The following is a 22,230-nucleotide window of genomic DNA, read 5'->3' as shown; positions in this document are numbered from 1 at the left end:
GAACCAGCCTCAATCCTCTCATTGTCTGGTCAGAGAGAGAAAGAGAGACAAAGCTAGATCAAGAACTTGAACACAAAGTATTAAGTAACAGAAGTGGTGAAAGTGGAGACAAAACACCAGAGGAGTTTATTTTAAACACCTGGAGAAGCAACCAGGGAAGGTTTAGTGGAGGAGGAGGCACTGGAAGTGTGCCTCAAAGAGACGAGAGTTAGGAAGAGGAGACTGAGAGAGGAAGGGAGAGGGAGGAGGGCTGCCCGGGAGTCAGACACAGCCTAGACAAAGGCTGAGAGGGAGCCAGCCATTTCACGGCTTGTTCCCCAGCCCTCACACCTTCCAAAGGAAGTAACTCTTTGGCACCACTTCTTAAATTTTTCCTGTTGGTTGAGGAAAGTTTGAGTCCAAGTGCAGAAGCACAGTTCTAGTCTGCTGGGTGTTCTTCATTCCCAGTATGATGCCTGGGTCCCGCTACTCAACACAAGCTTACTGAATACACGTATAAGTTAATGAATGGGTGTTCAATATGGTGGCCACTAGCCATTTATTCAAATTTAAATTAATTAAAGTGACATAAAATTTAAAAAGTCAGTTCCTCGGTTGCACTAGCCACTTTTTCAGAGCTCAGTTACCACATGTGGCTAGTGGCTACCTTATGGGACAGCGCAGATAGAGAACGTTTCCATCATCACAGAAAATTCTATCGGTCAGTGCTACCTAGAAGGTAAGAATTATCTCAAATGTTAATAATTACTGAGTGCAGTTTTCTTAACTATCTCTACATATGTTTTATGGTTTCTTCCCTTGTTTTTTGTTTTTATTTTTGTTTTTGTTTTGTTTTGTTTTGTTTTGTTTAGCCTGAATGTGCTGATCATTTTCTTGTTGCTCCCTCACTTCCTTAGTCTGCTGTAGATTCAGTGTGGATCACTGGCTCCTGGCACTCCTTCCCAGGCTCCCTAGACACTGGATACCTTAGCAGGAGTCCGGGTGCAGGAGGAATGGGAAGGTCCACCTCCACACACTCCCCCTTCTAGGCTTTGGGAGGCATCCCTGGCAGTGACTGCATTTTTCCATATTCCCAGCAGCCTCCTATGAGGTTCCAGGACCTGCTAGTGGCTCTAGTGGTGGGCCCTGGGGACTCCACAGCTTCCCTATGGCCCTTAGGCTCTGGCAGTGCGTCTAGCTTCCTGCTTTGTTAATTTCAGTTTGTCTCGTGGCTTCCTGTTTGGTTCCTCAGCGCTTCACACCTTTCAACTAGTTCCCAGTATTAAATTCCATCTGTTGAACCATCTGGCCTGAGGTCTGTTTTCCTGCCTGGACGCTGACCAATCTAATATGCCTATCCAGACACCACATTTGAAGACAAGCAGTTATCAGTGGAAAACTGGCAAATATGGACTGTCTTTGCAGACAAGAAGTAAATCCTGAAGGTGACCACATTCCCACATCTTGGTGCGCCATGATTAGTATGAGTTAGCCTTACAGAGGACATGTCTATTATCCTAAAGTCCGTTTAATTTGTTAACTTTTATTTGCCCTTATTCTATTTTGTAGAGAAGGGTACCAAGTCTCAAAAGAGGCTACATAACTCATCTGATGACACACAGATACAAAAAAGCGATATTTAAAGACAAGTTTGTCCCTTGACGCTGAACAAATGAGGTCCTGCACAAAAATAGTATATACTATGTGACTCTGCTCACATGAACTTCTAGGATGGGCAAAGCCTATCAAGGGTGAAATAAGTCAAACAGTGTTTGCCTCTCAGTGATGGGGAGATGAACTGGGAAGTGATACAAGGGAGCTTTCTGGAGAAGTGGTCTCTGTGGTGAAAGGGGAAGGGACACACAGCTGTATAGACATTTGTCCAAACTGTACAGTTAAAATTTCACATTATGGTGCCTGTATAAATTTGTAAATAAATTTTAAACTGGAATAAGTGAAATATTTAAATAAATATTTTTGTGTCACAAATAAAACCCTGAAAACAACCAATCTCATGAAGCATGAGGAGTGAGTGGAATCACGGATCCAAGAAGAAAGGCAGAGTACTTGGAACAGCAGAAGCTGGGTGATGGGGCTCATTATACATGTTTGAAATAGTCCATAATAAAACATTAAAAACCATCAGAAGAATCTCTAGGTTTCTCTGGCTTTTAGGCTCAAGCTTTTCCTACCAAGCACTTTGCACCACTCAGGACACTCAGACACGGGAGGACGATTTTCACCCAAGGGAAATACCAACGAGGGGTACAAACCCACAAGAAGGGGAAAAGGGCAGCCAATCAGAGAAGCCACAGCTTCCTACAACATGCCGAGGAACTGCTTTCCATAGAAGAGGCAGTATGGCCCTACTCCACGTTTGCACCATTTCTATCACCATAAATAATATTCAGGCTGGAAAGAGCTGAGCACGATTGCTAGAAGCAAGGAGAAACGCAAAACATATGAAGACGTGCAAAGGAGTCAAAATTCTAGAAGCCGAAACCGTTGTGAGCCACTTTGGAGGAACGTGGGGAGAAAAAAAAAAAAACAACACACCCCAAAAATGAAACAACCACCAAAACAAAACAAGACAACACAAATAGCCAGAAGATGACGATCAGGCAAGTACTAATTATTTAAAAGAACAGAAAAATGGCAAAGGTTCCCTGTGATGACAGGATGCGGTCTGGACGCTGCAGGAGGAAGGCAAGCCAGACTGTGTGCGAACGGGTGGAGCAATTTCATCTCCCATCCCTCCAGGCTCCTTCTCTGCACGCTGTTGATAGCAACGTCTCTGTAGCTATCTGCACTCCTCCTGCTGTGCCAGGCCTCCTCCATTTCCCTCTTGCTGTTCCCTCTCACCGGAATGTCCTTCTTCTCTTTCTATTCATTCTTTCAGACTCAGCTTAGCAACTACTTCCCTCAGGAAGGGTGCCCCGAACCGCAGGTGTCCCCCACCTCCCAGCCATGCTCCCATGGTGCAGGTGACAGGGACATGATCTGCTCGGGTACCAGCCTCCCCACGAGTCCATCCTCCACTCCTCCACGGCCCCATCCTGGGCTATGCATCTCTCTACTTGCAGGACCGCTTTCGGGGCTTCGGACTCTGCAGGTGCACCGTGAGTGTTCACTGTGGTCTTACAGGGCTGCTCTGGAGTTGGTTATTCTGTGTGGCTGGTGAGTGCCAAGAAAACGAGGCAGTGGCTTGACAGCCTTCCCGAGGTTGCTCGGGACTCACCAACGTCCTCCACCTCCTGTCTCCACTGAGGAGGAAAGTCATGCCTCCACTTAGTTTGCCACGTTCTGAGGGAGTGATATTTCCAGTGGGTAGAGAGAGCCTGTCACTAGCAGGTCAGACAATTTTAGGGATGGAAGCTAAAGGAATGATGGTGACATTCCCCTGTCGCATAATAAAAAAGTGCTTTTGTCAAACATCCTCCTCAGTGATCCTTTAGCTTATGAAATGAAAAAGAAGAGAAATGCCGTCATTATTCGAGACCAGGTAAAACTGAAAAACTGACCAGACCACTCTCTCTGAACTAATTCTGGTTAGAATATTTAAGTTTTAAGTGTCTGCTTGATGTTACAAGCAAAACTATTGAAAATACAGTCACAGGAAACCCAGAGGGAGGGGGTTTTCAAGGCAGCTGATGTCAGAGAATGATCTTATTGAAGTGGAAGCATCTTGAAGAGAACTCAGGGTGCAGAGGGAACACAAATTCTGTGCCCCTGACTGTGAGGTTGTGAAACTGTCCCACCTGACACCTTTGTTCCAAACAGTGACTATTCTTTAAATCACAGACAAATGGAGCACCAAATAGTCTGTACGAGCAGGACAATGTTCCCACAATACCTGTGGTCCTTCTAGAACACTGGTTCAAACCCTAGGGCTGAGGCTTTCTAAACAGAAAATCCAACCTTTTTTTTACCTCGCTTTGCATAAAACACAACTTAGGGAGGTTCTCCATGGGATATGACATTTGGAACTCTCCTACCTTCTTTTGAGGCTTTTTACAAAAGGCATTTATGCTTGGTTATTGACCTGTTATCATTCAAAATCAAACCAAAACAAAAAACTGTGATTGCTGTGAACGTCCACTGCTTGGCAGAAGTCCAGCTGAGTCGTGTTAACCTCGTTTCTGTTAAGAGGACGAGACTCTCGGGGATTGGCGTCAGTGGGGTGCTGGGGATGACTTCAGCTAGAGGCCCAAGAAGTAGGTAGATGGAAGCAGAGCAAGTCGGGCCCAGGAGTAGTGAGACTCCTGGAAGCACACTGATCCCAAGAAAGCGACTTTCTCCTTCTGTGTCCTGACCCATAAAACAGTAATAACAACAGCCCCCTTGGATGTAGTTGAGTGAGAAAATGTATGTGAAATGTCCGACAGGGTTTTGGGATCTCATGGCAGCCATATGAACAGTGGGGAGGATGAGAGTCTCTGGGGACAGCCCTGACCAAAGGAAGTTGAGGCAAAGGCCAGCCAGGCCCCCAAACCACAGCTCCTGTGTCAGAGTGGGGAGGTTGGTTCTGGGGGCACAGGGAGCCTGACACATACCCCAGCTCCATTTCTCCAACGCCCAGACTTGGGCAAGTTTCACAACCGCCCTGTGCCTCTGTTTCCTTGTTTGTGACATGGGGTTAATAACAGTACTTGCACTTCACGAGGAGTTGGAGGGAATGATTTGGGTCACAAAAATGTAGCTGCTCGAATGGCAACTGATGGGCAGGAAGAGCATTGATGTTCTCAGCCCAGAATGTTCGGAAAGAGTTATGGTACCTGGTTCTGTTAAAAGCTGTGTGTTCAAAGGGTGGGGAGGGGGAGGTCTTTGCTTAGGAGGTTGACATGAGTAGCAGAGTACACTGCCACCTCTGTCCTTCTTCAGGGGCAATCCGCTCTGCTCCCAGGGCCACATCTCGAATCTTGAGAGCAAGAGCTACGGACTAGGCTCTCATTCTGTCCTAAGCAGAGCAGGGGCGAGATGGAAGGAGAAGCTCGGGGGCTCACAGCTCATTAAACTACCAATCAAAAGAGTATTGATTATTGGACGATGTCAACTCAGAGGACTGCAGCGGGCCAGGGAGATGACAATACAGTGTTTATTATGTTCGCCGAGAGCACAGGCAGAGAGGAGGTGGGTATGGAAGAGGATCCCGATGCAGTGTAGATGCTCAGGAATCATTGGCTGCGTGAACAAATGAATGAAAAATCAAGATTTAGGAAGCTTTCAATAGGCTAAATTATAGGTCAAAAACCTAGAGGCAGTAGAAAGGGGATACATGTCAAGCTTTGCCAAATGGCGGACATTTTACCTCATAGAAATAAATGCAACAAAGACTCAGGAGATGTCTCAAGGACAACAGGCTTAATAGATAGTCGTGTGATGTGATCTACACAGTATAGACTTGAGACATGTTAGGAAGGTCAGAGAGGAGACAGACGCCCCACTCGAGCTAGCCAGGGCCAAGCTCATGGAGCCCTGCCTTCTTCTGGGTTTGGACAATGCTCCTAACAGGAGGCCCACTGGTGCTCTGGGTGGTGCAAATGCAACACTGTGAGAGTCTGGAAACTCTACCACAGCAGAAGCAACTCAGCGGACTGGTCATTCTTCATCTGGAAGAAGAAAGAAGACTTAGGGGCACGAGAGCTGACTTGGACTATTTCAAATTTGAAGTGCCATCAAGCAGATGATGAATCTGCTTTCTTATTAAACGGAGCACGTACATATTGAATGTCTCTATGTACAAAGTACTCATCAGACAAATAGGGACTGCTCACCACTTCCGTGCCACGCACTGTCCTGGCACAGAACATGAAGGGTCTCTGCCTTCATGAAGCAGGCATGGAATGCATAATGGGAAAGGCAGCCAATACGCAGGTCAACAGAGAATAATTTCTGGAAGGATCCAAGTGTATGTGATGTGTGCCTCACACATTTGCCTTCAAGTCTAATAGGATATGCTGCTTCTTCGTGGTTCCGTTCATGAGATAAAGATAGACTGTAATTCAATAAGAGGAAGAAATTTCTCCCAATAGAGGATGGACTCTGTCAAAAACTAGTAAATTCTATCATTGGAAACATGAAAAACAAAACCTATGCGGCTATCTTTTAGGGCTGTTGTGGGGAACTGCTGAGTATGAGTTAAAAGTGGATCAGTGGTCCCAAGAACTTTGGATTTCCTAGACCAGTACAATTGAAAATATGGCAGGTGGGAATACAGAATCACCCAGTTTTTATATTCCTAAGTACATTAATAGAAACCCTCCTATTATTAACGTCTTCTCATTTAAAAAAGGTCATTTTTTAAGGAATTACAAAGAGAGAATGACACAATATCAGAATAAAAAGTTCTCTAAGTAAATTTGGTTATATTAAAATTTCATAACATTGGCCTTACTTTTCTAATTTTGCAACAGACCATCAAAAATCTCGTCAGCCTGAAATAGTGCAGAGCCTGGAATTTGAAAACAGAACCAGATGACCTTGAAATTCTTCCTAATAGTTTTCCAATGATTATGCACTACCACAGTTTAGTACATTTGTTTAAGCAAAGCAGAGGCGAGATGGAGGCAGATTTTGGGGTTTTGGAGCTGAGGTTTTGGAGCTGATGTCTGAATTTAAGGCCATGGCTCAAACGAGCTATAGGAAAGTTATTAAACTTTCAATTTCGACTCCTGTGACAATGGGGATAATAACATTACTGACTTGTGCTCTAAAAATTCACTGAGGGGCACCTGGGTGGCTTAGTCGATTAAGTGTCTGACCGCGGCTCAGGTCATGATCCCAAGGTCCCAGGATCGAGTCCTTCTTGGGGCTCCTTGCTCAGCAAGGAGCCTGCTCTCCCTCTCCCTCTGCCTGTTGATGCTTTCTCACCCACTCACTCTCTGTCTCTCATAAGTAAATAAGTAAAATTTTTAAAAAATCCACTCAGATAATGCAAACAGAGCACTCAAGGCAGCAAGTGGAATACAGTAATTGTTCAATAAAAACATAGCAACTGCCTCTTTTTGTCAGATCTTCTGTCGCAAATAGTGAGGTAAGGGACATTTCTTAGGGATAATAGGGTCAGTACACAGCATTTTCTAAGTACTCGAATTTTGCATGAAGAAATAGATGGCCTTGTGGTGCCTGGTGGCTCGGTGGTTGAGCATCTGACTCTTGGTTTCAGCTCAGGTTATGATCTCAGGATCGTGAGATCGAGCCCCAGGGCTGGCTCCGTGCTGGGCATGGAGGCTGCTCCGAATTCTCCCTCTCCCTCTGCCCCCTCCTCCCACCGCTCACCCCTACTTGCGCATGCACACTCTGTCTCTCAGGAAGGAAGGAAGGAAGGAAGGAAGGAAGGAAGGAAGGGAGAGAGAGAAAGAAAAAGAAAGAAAGAAAGAAAGAAAGGAAGGAAGGAAGGAAGGAAGGAAGGAAGGAAGGAAGGAAGAAAGAAAGAAAGAAAGAAATCGCCTTCTTTAGCATGTGTACTTGAAACCCTGCCCCCTATTGCCAGGGAAGCAGACAAGCATCACAGCTGGTTCCTAAAAGGATGGTTTTCTCTTCCTCCTCCACGTTATCCATGTCCCTGAGCTCCCACGTCCACCTTCTGTTGCCTACCTTCTCTGGCACTTACTGGCTTCTCCAGCGAATGCCTGACCCCTTACTACTTTGTTTCTTGCCTCTTGGAGCCTCTTCCATATTCTTTTTTTTTCTTTTTCTGCTTTATTTTAGTTTGTCTTTATTTGTCGAGTTTGTGTGGTTGGTGGAGCCTCCTACATTCTCTCTTCCACCTGCCTGTTTTCTCCCCAATCTATCAGCGGTATGGCTGCCCCTCAGCTCTTCTCCGGTCTGCCTGCTGCCACCCGTAGTGTGACCAACACGGTTAGCAAGGTTCCAAAGCAAAGCAACACTCTTGTTCCCTTTCTCTAGTAGGCAGTGGAACATGTCTGAACGCTGAGAAAATGCAGTTCTTAGGCTTTCGAGCTCAAGTCCGAAAGCTAAGTGACACAGCAAGATGACTTATGTCTGAAAGCTGAGCCACCAGTCACCCCTCCAAGGCTCATGCTTTGCGACAATAATTTGCAGTGTCTATGCAAAAGGATACATTGTTCTAACAATAGCTAATGCTTCTCTTGTTTGGTAAGGAAGTGACACTGTGTTGTTATAAACAGCGATCAGATTTAAGTCCTTGACAGGTGCTGAGCACCCTAGAATTCAAGAACTCAGTTCGTCAGCAGCAGCAGTCAATCTAGACAAAAAAGTGCCAAAATAAGGTCTTCATACACAGGTCTTAACCAACAGACGTCAGTGGAGCGTCCATGATTTGGCATTTGCGTAAATTAAAATGTGCTGAATAAGTCCTGCATTACTTTTCATAAGTGCCTATGCCAGGTCCCCATTCATGACTTATTAGTTCAAAAGACAGCTGGGCACACTAGAAGGAGAGAAGTGTGGTGTGGTATAATTCTTGAACACAGTCCAATGGATAAAAAACTGGTCCCAAAGTTAAGACATTCAGAATCATGCTGAGATTTCTTATTATAAATGTGGGTTATGTAGAACTGATTCTTCAGGATCTTAATAGGTAAGTGGAAATTCCTCCCTGTCTGAGATAATGTTAGAGGCTATTTTTCTTGCTCTTTTAAATTTTCTCTATAAAATGTAGGTCACATGGGACCTTGTGGGATACTGTAAGACCTTTTGCTTTTATCCTTAGTGAAAAGGGAGCCAGTGGAGTGCTGTGAGCAAAGGGGAGAGAGGATCTGCCTTACCTTTTAAACAGGACCTTTCTCATTCTTGTGTGGGGATCAGAGCAGAAAAGGAAGACTATGTAACAGGCAATGGCAATAATCCGGGTAAGAGATGATGGTGGCATGATCTACCAGGGCAGAAGCAGTGAAGATGGTGAAAATGGTAGGAATCATTTCTTTTGAAGGAGCAGTAAATGGGGGCTCCTGGGTGTCTATCGATTAAGTGTCCGTCTCTTGATTTTTGGCTTAGGTCATGATCTCAGAGTTGTGGGATTAAGCCCCGTGTCGGGTGCCATGCTCAGTGCAGAGTTTGGTTAAGATTCTCATTTTCCCTCTCCCTCTATCCCTCCACTCCACCCCACACTTGTTTGCTCTATCTCTCAGATGAATAAATAAATCTTTTTTTTTTAAAGCAATAAATGAATTCCCTGATAGACTGGTTGTGCTTTGCAAGAAAAAGGGAACAGTCATGGATGACTCCAAGACTTAGGGCCTGAACAACTAGAAGGAAGAGTCGCTATTTCCTGAGATGGGGAACATCTGAGAGAAATAAGTTGCCAGGGGTGGTGACACGGTGGTGGTGGGATGGGTCATGAACTTGACTTCAGATAGGTAAACTTTGAGAGGCCTTAACATAAGTAGGGACACCAAGGATCAGATAAAGATCCACGCTGGGATCTCAGAGCAGAGAGACAGGTCAGACCCATGGATCTGAAGGCTATCACTGTGTCCATGGTCCATACACCGTGAGAAGGGATGCGGCTCAGGAGAGAAGAAAGGCAAATCCAAGGTTGAGTCCTGAGCACTTGCACTTGAGGTTGAGGAAAGGAAGAAAACTCAGCAAAGGATCAAGCGCAGGCCTCAAGTAAAGTAGAATCCCAAAAACCAGATGGAGAAAACATTGCAACAAGGAAGGATCAGCTGTGTTAAAGGCTAAGCTCTTAAATATGTGAAAAAAAATTATATATGGAATCAAATTCTTTTACTCCCCTCAAAATAAAATACACCTAATATTAATTACACATTTCAAATCAAAATCTCAAGGCTAATTCTTCGATACCCTTATGCCGGACTATTTCAAACACCTCTAATAACACACAACTACAAATGAAATTGATGACAAGACGCATCCCTAAGGCTACAGAGACGGACTTCTTTCATCACATCTCTGCTTCCTTTAGCATCTTCTGTGGGTTGTACAGTCATTTTTCCAATTGAGGAAGAAACATTTCCCCTACTGGGGATGCCACACTCCCTGGGTCAAAGACTCAGGACTGTGACACAGTTCTTGATCTGTCAAATTTAGTAACAAGACATGGGATCTGAGCACTGTATTTCAAAGCCCATTCTGCCCAGATTCCAGACGAACAAGATGGTTCCTTTCTAATTGTTTTCTTCTGTGTATTATGTCAGCAGGGTCCCTATGCCCAGTTCTTCCAGCTAGAGTTCGTTTCATACATTTCCTAGAATATATTTCTAGTTATGGCTTAGACCATTTTTTTTTTATCATAAGCTTACTTCAACGTTTTATCACCTAATTTAGGTAGAAGAAATTCTGCACTTCTAACCAAGTGGCAGCCAGTTTCTTCTCCCCACCTCAATTAGATTCACCAAATGTCTTTGTTCCCTGATTGAATTCCACATGCTCTTCTCGTCTGGATCTTGGCCATAGTTTTAGAATCACTTTTATTAACAGGAGAAGATTAAATTGAGGGTCTGTGGAAGCATCAGCACCAAGCACAGATTGGATTTCTTTATTCCAGCGCATAAGACTGAGGGTTACTGCCGCGGGGTTTGTTAAAATGGGGTTCGGAACCATAAAGGAGGCACAGCTTACCCTTAATTAGCTGTGAGGACACCACACAAAAGAGCTGTGGACCCAGAGATGTGGGCTAGAGGAACCATAAAGGACAGTCTGTAACGCCTCATGCATTCAAAAGACATTTACTTAGCACCTTGGCATGGAGTCAATGCCTGTGCTCCCCCAAAATTCATACTCTGAAACCACACCCCCAAAGGGATGGTCTTAGGAGATGGGGTCTTTGGGAAGTAATCAGGTCAAGAAGGTGGAGCCCTCACGAATTTTAAGGAGAGATGCAAGAATTTGCTCCATCTCTCTGCTCTCCACCATGTGAGCACACAGTAAGAGTAGGACCATCTGCAAATCAAGAAGGGGACCCCCTCCAGACACTGGATGTGCCAGCACCTTGATCTGGGACTTCCCAGCCTCCAGAACTTGTTGGTTGGTTAAGCCATCCAGTCTGTGGTATTTTGTCCTCGCAGCCCAAGCTAAGACAACCTGCCATCTGCCTGGCACTGGGCTGGGCGCAAGGCAGGACTGAGATCAGTGGCTTCCACAGGCATGGCTGAGCCGGTCCATTACAGCTGTGTCTATTCTGATTGGTCAGCCATCGCTCCTCACGGGCTGTTACATGGACAGTACAATCCCCGATGCCAGAGGTACTAAAGTGAATAGGATACATTTCTGTCTTCGAGGGATTTTTGTTTGTTTTAACGATTTCCAAGAGACAGCTCTCCCTTCCAATCTCAGTTACAGCAACCTGGGTTGCCAAAATAAACAGCAACGTTGGATACACTTTCTACGCTTCTGAAGTTACTCTGTTTAACAAAAAATGCCCGAGTATGACTTATGTAAGTACACTTATGTCACATTTTAAAACTGACAAAATTATAGAGATGGGAAACAGATCAGGGGTTGACAAAGGTTGGGGGTCAGGGGAGGCCAGAAAGGATCACCCACGGGAGCTCTCGTCTGGTGATGGGACAGTTCTCTACAGAGATTGTTGTGGGTACACAAATCTCTACAAGTGAGCACATTTCATAGAACCACACATACACACACGGTGAATATATGTAAAATTGGTGAGAGCTGAGTAACCTCTGTAATCTAGTATAATCCCAGTGTCAATTTCCTGGTTTTAATAATACACCCTCGTTAAGCACAATGTTACCTTTGGGGAAAGCTAGAGAAAGGGTACGTGGGATTTCTCAGTACTATTCTGCAACTTCTTAGGAGTCTATAATTATTTCCAAAAAAAGTAAGAAAAAGATCACGTATTCATTTATTCATTCATTCATTTGAGACAATAATAATAGACCCTTTATATGTAAACAAATTGACGTCCCATGATATTAAAAAGTTTCCATTTTAAGTCAACCCTTCTGTCCCAAAGTACCAATAATAAACAAGTAATTTTTGGTGACCACCTAAGCCATGCACACTTATCTAGCTATGACTTATCAATGTCATATCTTTATATAACATATTTGATTCATAAAATTAGTATGTGCACAAATCTTTTAAATTTTGCGTTCTCTTTCATATAGAAGGTCTCATACTAGGAAAATATCCTACGAGTAAATGGGCTCATTATTTACACGCAACAAAACTTAGGAATAAGTACATTTATCACAGCATAGTTTATGACGGCAGAAACCTGGAAATAATATAAATATTCAGTTAAGAACATTCCAACAGACACCCAGAATTGACAGATTGAAGGCAATCAAAATGTTATTGTAGAAGAATACTTAGTAATCTGGAAAGCTGCCCTCAATGTTTGGCTAAGTGAAAAAAAGTCCTTAAACAGGGTAAGAACAATATGTATACAATGTATTTGCAGAGGGAAACAAGAGATATTTAAATGTTAATGGTGATTTTTCTCTTTGGGATGGCATTACAATGGTTCTTTTACTTTTTTGAGTTACTTCAATTTTCTAAAATGTCTACAGTGAATATTTATTACATTTGTAACTAATGTAAAATGAAAAAAAAAATAATGCATATACTAAACCCAGTTCTGTATAGACTAGTATTTTTCATCTGTGGTGAGCGGCTAGAATTCCAAAGATGTATTCAAAGTGGTCTGTGACTTATGACTATGAAAATTTTCACTGTGGTGTTTTCATTGAGATGACAAACTTAACATAGTGATATAGACATATTTTGGATAGTCTGGATGATCATGGTGTATTAGAGATGACCAGTGCCCATTTTGCATTTATTTTTATGTCTGCAACATTGGCAAATGCTACTGCTCTAATTCTCACAGATTAAAGAGAAAAGAAACAGAGTCAAATGTAACAGGCAATATATTTGCAGCTAGTAAAGGCCACGGCCCACTGCACAAATTAGGGTTTGCAGAATTTCCAATAGAGAAAGTCCTAGAGAATACCAGGCATGCCAAACTCGAAAGAACTTGTGTCAGCATTCAGTACCCCATTCACAATGTGATCAGTGATTAAACTGTAGCAAAGAGTATCATCAGTCACACTAAATTAACCAGTATTTTATAGCGCTTGTTTTTAGTTTTTTATTGTATTTGATGCTTTGGCCTATGTGAAAGCAATAAGCATAGGGATTTTGTGCCTATTTATTTGATTTTCTGGTGCCAATTTTAAACACAGTTTTATTTAAGACATTGCATTTTCCACTTACAACACAGTGCTTAGAAAGTGAAATGTTTATTTCCTTTCCCTGCGCACATATTACATATTTAAGGATGAAGAATGTCCAGTTTATTTGCTATAGCAGCTCAACTTTAAAACTGCCATGGAAATTGCTACAAATTTGGGTCCTAACATTACTCAAATGGAGCAATGCTAGACCTCTTCTCAGGTTGGCTTACCCAACCTCTTCAATGGTGGGCCCAGGGGAGGCAGCACCAGAGGGAGGGGCTCTACCCTCAGGAAGCCCACAGGCATTCCTCCTGGCATGCCCTGCACTCTGGTACAGCTTGGTCAGGACGGGATGCACACTTTCCCAGCTCTTTCTGCTGACGTTAAGATTCTTCCTTCTCTGCAGTCTGGCTCTTATCAAGGCAGTTGGAGACTCCGTTTATCAAGAATCTTCTGTCTGTCTGCATTGTTGACTTTACCCTGAAGTTTTCATCTTCGACAGTTGCTTTCATGCTGACTGGATAAGATTCAAGGGCATTCTTGGAAGACACCTTGTCCCACTGCTTGTCCTCTTCTGCTTTGTACTTCTTAGCTCCCTGAACCGTGTGCTCAACGCCTTCCTTGCTAAAGCAGCCTTTGCCACTAGTGCTAGTAATCTTGTCCTCTTTTCCTGAACTCTTATCCAGAGCAGACACTAAGGATGCCATTAGCATTAATATCAAAAATGACTCCAACAGAGGAAGCATCACGGGGGCCGGGAGGTATGCCTTTGAGTTCAAACTTGCTAACTAGGTCGTTGTCCACGGTTAGGGCACATTCCCATTCATAAACCTGAACCAGCACACCAGGCTGGTTGTCAGAGTAGGTAGCGAAGGTCCTCATCTGTACGGTAGCAATGGTAGTACTGCACTTGATGAGGACATTCATGACTTTTCCAACGGTTTCAAAGCCAAGAGAAAGAGGAGTGACATACAACAGCAGGGAATCCTGAACATTTTCAGATTTGCCTCCAGACAGGATGGTGGTCTGGACAGCTGCACCATAAGCAACAGCTTCATCAAGGATGATACTCTTATTCAGTTCCTTTCCTGTGAAAGAAGTCCTTTCCATTGAAGGAGACTTGCAGAAGTTTCTGAATCTTGGGACATGGGGAGAACCACCCATCAGGACAAGATCATTGATTTGACACTTGTCAAGCTTGGCATCCCAAAGGGCTTTCTCTACAGGGCCCAGGGTGCCACGGAACAGGTCAGCATTTAATTTTTCAAATCAGGGACAAGTCACAGAGGCATAGAAGTCAAGTCCTTCATACAGAGAATCAATCTAACACTGGTCTGGGTGCCGAAAACAACGAATGCTTAGCAAGCACACTCGCCAGCAGTCTGGAGGTGACAGACCGCCCTCTCATTCTTGTGGCTGTTCTTCTTATGTCTGCACTTGAACTTTGCAATAAAGTGGTTGGCCATCCGGTTGCCAAAGTCTTCTCCACCTAAGTGGGTGTCTCCCGCTGTCGATTTGACCTCAGAGATCCCATCTTCAATGGCAGGGACTGAGACATCAAAAGTGCCACCTTCTAAGTCAAAGATGAGCACACTCCTTTCAGCTGCAACCTGTCTAAGCCCCTGTGATTTTCTTCATCTTTGTCAAAACCACAGAGGACACCTCTTCTTTCCCTTAGACCTTAGGCCTCCCAGCACCATTCACCACCATGAAGGGCCAATGCTTCAGATCAGACTGGACAGCAGCGGCATTGAATCTGTGTCTGATCAGGCATCTGATGTCAAAAACTGTGGTGGTGGGGTTCATGGCAACTTGATTCTCTGCAGCGCTGATCAATGGTTTGGTGGTAGTAAAGACGATGGAACTTGCAGTGTGCAGTTTCCCTGATTGCTGGCAATTATTTCCACTTTCCCGTGCTGGAAGACACCCACACAATCTTGGTGCCAAGATCTATGCCAACTACAGGTCCCTGAGAGGTAGTTGCTCCCATGTGGGCCCTGCTCAGCTTGCAAAGAAAACAGCAATCTGGAGAGCTAGCACGTGGCTCAATGAGATCCTGTTGCCTATCAAGTTTTGTGCTGCATTCACTTAAGGACCTTATTGTGAAAAATATTAAATTGAAGTCAAGAAAATCTTGTTCTTTTTAGAAGTGCCTGCACACTGTCCAGGTTTGAGAAGCACTGTTCTAGAACCAAAAAGGCTCCCCACACACGAACGCAGTAGATTTAGAAGCAACATAAACTCAGGACACTGAGAGGTCCCTTCATCTCGTGCGCTGACGCTCCTAACAGCATGTCACAGAGAAAGGGATCCAGTTCACAAGCTGGTGGCTGTATTATTTGGAACCTCAAATACATTTTTCTTACTCACAGAAATTATATTAAAAACCATGTTGGGGTGCCAGAGTAGTTGACCAAAGTCCTTTTATTTATTATTTAATGATTTTATTTCTTTGTTTGAGAGAGAGAGAAAGAGAGAACAGGAGAGAGAGAGAGACAGAGATTATGAGCAGGGGGCAGAGTTAGAGGGAGAAGCAGACTCTCTGCTGAGCAAGGAGCCCGACGTGGGACTCGATCCCAGGACCTGGGGATCACGACCTGAAGCAAAAGGTTGATGCCTAACCGGCTGAGCCACCCAGGTGCCCGACCAAAGCCCCTTTAATATAAAATGTTCCTGGGCCAGAAAGAATGATGTGTCCTGGGGTCCATTTTAAAAGACAAGTTTTCCTTTCCTTTTTTATTAGACCAGGAAACATTTTATAGCAGAGATTTGGGGCTACCTGTCCTTATCTTCTACTTCATTCTAGCACTACCTCTTCCCCAAATCTAGCAACTCTTCCTCTAAAAATATTCCTTGCTCCAAAACAAGTACTCTCATACACAGAATCACTCATAAGTTTACAAATAACTTCACATGGCCTGTCTTCCTGACTCCTCACATCACAGCAGCCTGATAAATAAGCATTAAAATTGTCACTTTGTGGAGAGCAAAACTCAGTTTCAGAGAGGTCAGGTAGCATTCCTGTGGTCAAACAGCTAGAAACAAAGTAGGCCTGACGCGTAAGTGTTTGACTCCAACTCCCAGAGTTTTCTCCTCCGATCTCTGATAACAACTCACAACTGTTTTTCTTTCCTAGATCCTTAGGAGGGAAAAAATGTTTAATTAACAAAAATTGCTTCAAAATGGCTAATAAACCCTTAACTCTCTAATATATTTGCATTTTCAAAGCGGAGAGCCCAGCTGCCAAATCTGCAACATGGAGAGAAAGTTGTATTCGTTTCCTAGGGTTGACAATTACCACACACTCTGTGATTTAAGACAATAGAAATACATCCTCTCACATCTCTGAAAGCCAGGGGCTGGAAGTCAAGGTGTTGGCCAGGTTAGTTCTTCTGGAGGTTCCAGGGACAGTCCCCTTCTATGCCTCTCTCCTAGCTCCTGGGGCTGCTGGCCATCTTTGGTGTGTCTTGGCTGGTAGACACAGCACTCCGATGCCCAACACCATGCTTCTCCCCCTCCCCTCCCCTCCCCTCGCCTCTCCTCTTCTCAGGACACTTGTCATTGGACTTGGTGCTTACTTTAGTCAAGGATGATCTTACCTTGAGATCTTCAACTTAATTATATTTGCAAGGACCCTTTTACCAAATAAAGTCCCATTCACAGGTGCTGGATGGACTTATCTTTGGGGGAGAGGCACAGTTCAAACCAGTACACAAGGGCAACTGCAAAGTGAACTTTCTCCATCACGGAACACTGAGGCAACTCAGCAATCCTCTGCCCTCCCCCCCAATTATCTCCTAGCCAAAACAAACATCCTGCATCTGAAAATTTCCTCCAGTCTCTGGATTCCACCTCTAGTCTTTGGTTTTCCATGTTTCTGTATTCTGCCTAAACTGGAGTTTCCCTTTTTCCTTGCCCATTTATATGATCACCTCCACTGGGAGGCCTGCCTGGCTTTCACTGATGTCTCTACCTGGCACGGTCTTACACTCTCCTTAGCATTTACTAAAACCCAGTGAGTCCAGGCCTCCTGGGAAGCTCATTCCCCACTCCCTCTCATCCTCAACTACCATTTATCTAGGACCAGAATGTTAACACTGCAGAGACATGACCAGTTGTTCTTAGAGGTGAAGGCAGCCTGGACCCCTGCCTGGGAGTCAGGATGTCTCATTTGTCCTGACAGTTTTGGCTTTTCACTGCTTCTTTCTCTTGCCCCTGCCCTCACATTAGCATCTACTTCTGTGGCCTAGAAATCCCAGGGCATTTTCCATGCCCCATCACAGGTAGGGGAGACCTAGGCTAGGGCTCCCATGTCTACTATCCCATAGCAGTGGGGGGACAAAGTGGTACTGGCCATACTCAAGAAAAAAAAAGACCAATATTTGTAAGAAAAGAAAGGCTTCCTTCTGCCTTGGATCCTATTCTCTACAGCAGATAGTGCTTCTTAAAATATACCATCCACTTAATCGACTGAGCCCCCCCCCCAGGTGTATACTAAGTGAAATAGATCAATCAGAAAAAGACATTTATCATATGGTTTCACTCATATGTGGAATATAAGGAATAGCACAGAGGACCATAGGGAAATGGAGGGAAAACTGAAGGGGAAGAAATAAGAGAGGGAGATAAACCATGAGAGAATCTGGACTCCAGGAAACAAACTGAGGGTTGCAGAAGGGGTGGTGGGTGGGGGGATGGGGTAACCGGGTTATGGGGATTAAGGAGCACATCTGATGTGATGAGCACTGGTGTTATATGCAACTAATGAATCACTGGACATCACATCAAAAACTAATGATGTATTATATGTTGGCTGATTAAATTTAAATAAATTATATAAAAATTAAAATAAAAATTATTAAATTATTAATTGTAAGTTAATTTAATTATTAAAATTATTAAAAATAAAAAATAATTGGTTATATATGCCTATCTATATCTACAGATATAGAGATACCTCCTCCACTGACCACCCGAATGAGAAAACACTCCTGATGGTGGTTAAGCACACACTTTTCTAAGCCCAATTCCAGGCCACTATAACAGAACCTCCGGGAATTGACCCAGAACTCTGTTTTTTAGCAAGTTTCCTAGTGGTTCTCCCATACTTTAGATTCTGAGAACCACCTCCCAGCACAATCACAAGTACACAGCACAGCCATGCTTCCTGGCATTAAATCAGGCAAAGCTGTTCCCTCACAGAGCCCATCCTGCAGCATGACAGTGTCCATAGGTTCGCATCAGACCCTCAAGGCTCCAGAATCACTTTCTCCTCCATTCTTCCCACCTGGGCGGGAACCAGCCCACCGTCCGCTCTCTTTCTTCTTCCTGTTTGGGGACTGTGTCTCCCATCCCTACTACTGGGCCATTTTCAGTGCTCCCAAGCATCTCCTGACAGTCTGAACTCTGGAAAGAAGGTAGAGATTTGGGTGCCTTTCCCCACAAGCTCTCCTCGTCCAAGGTATTAAGAAGTGTGGAGAGAAAAGAGCACAGCAAGAGACCCCCCCAGACCTTTCCCCAGGAGGGCATGTGCCTGCTTGGGTCTGACTTGTGTTGCACAGGAGACTGGTCTGGGCTGCCTCCCATCTCAGTGGGATCAGCTGAGTTTCAAAGTCACTCGTGAAATGTGCAAGCACAAGCAGTTGGTGTCAATTTCATTTCTACCCCAACGTTTCCCGTAAGCGTTCCAAATCCGCCGCAACTGTTAACACATCTTCAGTTACGTGGCAAACTGCTTTCACTGTCGATATAAATACAGGAAATCACTGGTGAATGAAAATTCTAACAGTGAAATCAGAGGTCTTTCTTCCATTCCCAGGAGAGCCCCGGAGAGGTAAGACGCCTGAGCTTTCACCCTTATCATGAGATGGCGACAAGCATTTCCCATCAAGCCCCTAGAACCCGAGGCTTCCGAAAGGCCGAGCAGAGGCTGGGCGGCAGGGCTTGGTCAGTGGAGCCAAAGGCAGAGCTGGTTGCCCAGACAGTCCAGGCGGCAGCAGCAACCGCACAGCGTGTCTGAGCCTATGTACAGTGGCACATATAAATACACACATGCAGAAGAAAGCTCTTAAAAACAGTGCTTGTTATTTGGGAAAATAGGTAATGTGGCCACTAGCCTGTTAGGAGTGAATGCTACCTGAGGAGCTCAAGTAGCAGAAGTTTGAGTACAAAACCCCAAAGAGCTAGATTCAGCTCACCAACAAGCATGTGGTTACCAAGCATTTATTATGTGGGAAAAAAAATATTTTACATGTGTGTCGTATGTCTAGATGTGTGTATGTGTGTGTGTGTGTGCTGTGATAAAAAAAAAATAATTCTGCAAGGCCTGACTGCTGGGTAGTTCTCGACCTTGGATGTTTAGCTTTTCCAAGGCCTGCTGGCTAGATTCAGGTTACTGGAATGTGCCTTCAAAGAGCAGAACCTAGAATATATTTTTCACTCCCATCTACCCTTACTTGCTCCCACACTATTTAAAACAGAGCTTTACACGAAGTGAGTTATTAACAGTAGCAAAAGTTTGGCAGGCACAAAAAAGTTTACCAAAGACTCCCAAGATCATTGAGCAGAGAGCAAGTGTTCTGGGCCTCTGAGATGGGGACTGGCCACTTGGCATTCGTGTTTTGGGGCGGGGTGCGGGGAAGGGAGGTATAAGCTTCGAGCAGGTGATTTGCCAGAGGGATATGATTTCTCTTTTGGTCACAGACCATGCTGCTTAAAATATCAATCTTTAGACTTTCATAACCACTAAGTATTTATATCTAGGGTGCTATATAAAGATAATTTATTATGAAATTAGTACTTAAGCATGTTTTTATGTTTTTTGGGATATGCTTATTCAAGCTGTTCTTGAAACCCTACTCTTGTCAACGTTAACCCTCCAGCCAGGTCTAGAGTACATACTAGCTGCATATTTAATTCTTAAATGTGGGTTGGAATAAATTATTCCAGAAATTGAGTACAATCCACAAAATAAGAATACTTTTAATGTAGCTCAGAAAAAATAAGTATACTTTTAATACATTGCGATAGCTGGGTGATGGGCACTAAGGAGGGCATGTAGTGAGATGAGCACGGGGTGTTCTACGCAACGAATGAATCACTGAACATGACATCCAAAAACTAATGATGTACTACATCTTGGCTAATTGAAGTTAAATTAAAAAAAAAAAAAGTAGTTCTTTGGTACACATCAAATACATCGATTTTGAATCTACCAATTCTTTTCTACATGTAATACAAACAAATCGTTAGAGGTTAAATGTAGCACAAATGGAAGGTAGTTACATGGAAGGTAGGGTCTAGGAAATCTGAATATATGACACTAAGCAGACTGTTTACAATCGCCGTATCAGCTTCCCCATAGAAAGCTGTCGAAAAAAGCCTACATAACCCTTCTAAGACTGTACCACAGCTCTCATTTATGTTTCTACATGCCAGGATAAAAGCACTTCCCTAAATTCTAAGCAGTTCTCTCTTCCAAAGAAAACCAGTTATAATCTCGTGAATGTATTGTCAAAATTAAGCAGTAGTTGGATGCAACCTATTTTGCGATAAAAGATGACAAACCCATACATTTAATCTGCCAAGAGTCACACTACCATCTTGTAACGCGCTTGGCAAAGGTGGATGTAAGGGTCTCCACATATACTCGATGTGTAAAAAAAAAAAAAGAAAAAAAGATATATTATCCAGTTTTCTCAGATAAAACCATTGCTCCAGAGGTCATTAAATTCTGGCAGGTTTTTCTTGGACTGTTCTCCTTTCTTTCTTAGGCTTCAAATGTGCTTCTCAAAGGCGTAAACCTTTAGTCCAGTCCTCACTGACCACTCAGCCCTCACAGGCATTAAGGATTTTGATGGGAGACCAGGGACAGCTGTTTGAGGTTTATAGCAATTTTAGGGAAGATTTTCTGTGCCTTCTTTTTGTTAATGTTTACAAATGACTCAAGAGAGAAATAGGTCTTAGTGCTCTGCTTTTAGTAACCCCTTTGCTTTAACATAAGTCGTTTGTGAACACTTTAAAAGACATATTTTACAGTTTTAGAGGCTACTTCCTTGAATGGGTTGGCTATAAATTATCAGAGAACTTTCCGTGTAAATAACAGCACTTTAATCCCTTCTACTTCATGCTTCATTCCCATCCACTGTGTTTCAAAAAACCAGACAAGTAGCTGATGATTTCTCTGAAGTAAAAATCACAGTATTTCTTTTGAAAACTAGCTATACAATTAGCTACTGGGGGATTCAGTAACAAATATCCAAAAACCGGGTCCCAGGACCTTCGCTGTCTAATAAAGGTAACAGAAACCTCTAGAACGGACCCTAAAATCCTGAAGTCTGAGTTCCTGGAGCATAGGACTGAGATTGTACCGTGTCCCATGGTCAGAAAAACGTTCGGTGGTTCTTTTCCTCATCAGGTCTTATCAGTGGAATGTTTGGAAAAGTACCCATAAACTCCCACGGGGGTGGGGACACCGGCAGAGGCACTGAAAGAGAGAAAAACCAACATGCAGAAACACAACACAGCGCGAGCTCCCTCTTAGCACCGTCAGCATAACCAGATTTACGTGAAACCAGGCCCAAAGCTCATGCAGTCAGGAGTTAATGGCAGTATACACTTACTTTTTTTTTTTTTTTTAAACTACATCATTCCTTATACAGGTAGCAACCACTCAAATACAAATATCTCAGTGGAAATGAAACTTGGGATTTTTCATGAGAAACAAAGACAGTGATGATTTAAAACTTTTTAAACAGTTGCTTTATCAGGATACGTGGGTGGCTCAGTCAGTTAAGCATATGCCTTCGGCTCAGGTCATGATCCCAAGATTCTAGGATCGAGCCCCACATGGGGCTCCCTGCTCAGCGGGGGGTCTGCTTCTCCTCTCTCTGCTCTTCCCGCTGCTTGTGCTCTCTCTCTCTGTCTTTCTCTCTCAAATAAATAAACAAAATCTTTTTAAAAAATAAAAAATTAACAGTTGCTTTATCTAAGGCCCCAAGAAGAATTCCAAGAACTCTCCGGCGAAACTCCCATCTTTAAAAAGTCCACATTCAAACAGTAGTAAGAACAGGAAAAATACAATAATTCGATTGTTCAGAAAAAG

General features: G+C 43.6%; 1 protein-coding gene and 1 pseudogene across 3 annotated transcripts in view; both read right to left on the bottom strand.

Annotated features, from left to right (window-relative positions):
• RCAN2 (regulator of calcineurin 2) overlaps nt 1-22,230 on the bottom strand; it is a 264,074-nt gene that overhangs the window by 156,623 nt on the left and 85,221 nt on the right. The window lies entirely within an intron of this gene.
• On the bottom strand, nt 13,316-15,117 carry LOC116870580 (annotated as a pseudogene).

The sequence above is a fragment of the Lontra canadensis genome, unplaced genomic scaffold (genome assembly GCF_010015895.1).
Source record: "Lontra canadensis isolate GAN:19392208 unplaced genomic scaffold, GSC_riverotter_1.0 scaffold23, whole genome shotgun sequence".
NCBI lineage: Eukaryota > Metazoa > Chordata > Mammalia > Carnivora > Mustelidae > Lontra > Lontra canadensis.
The sequence above is the reverse complement of the archived record's forward strand: the minus strand, read 5'-3'. Positions and strand labels throughout refer to the sequence as shown.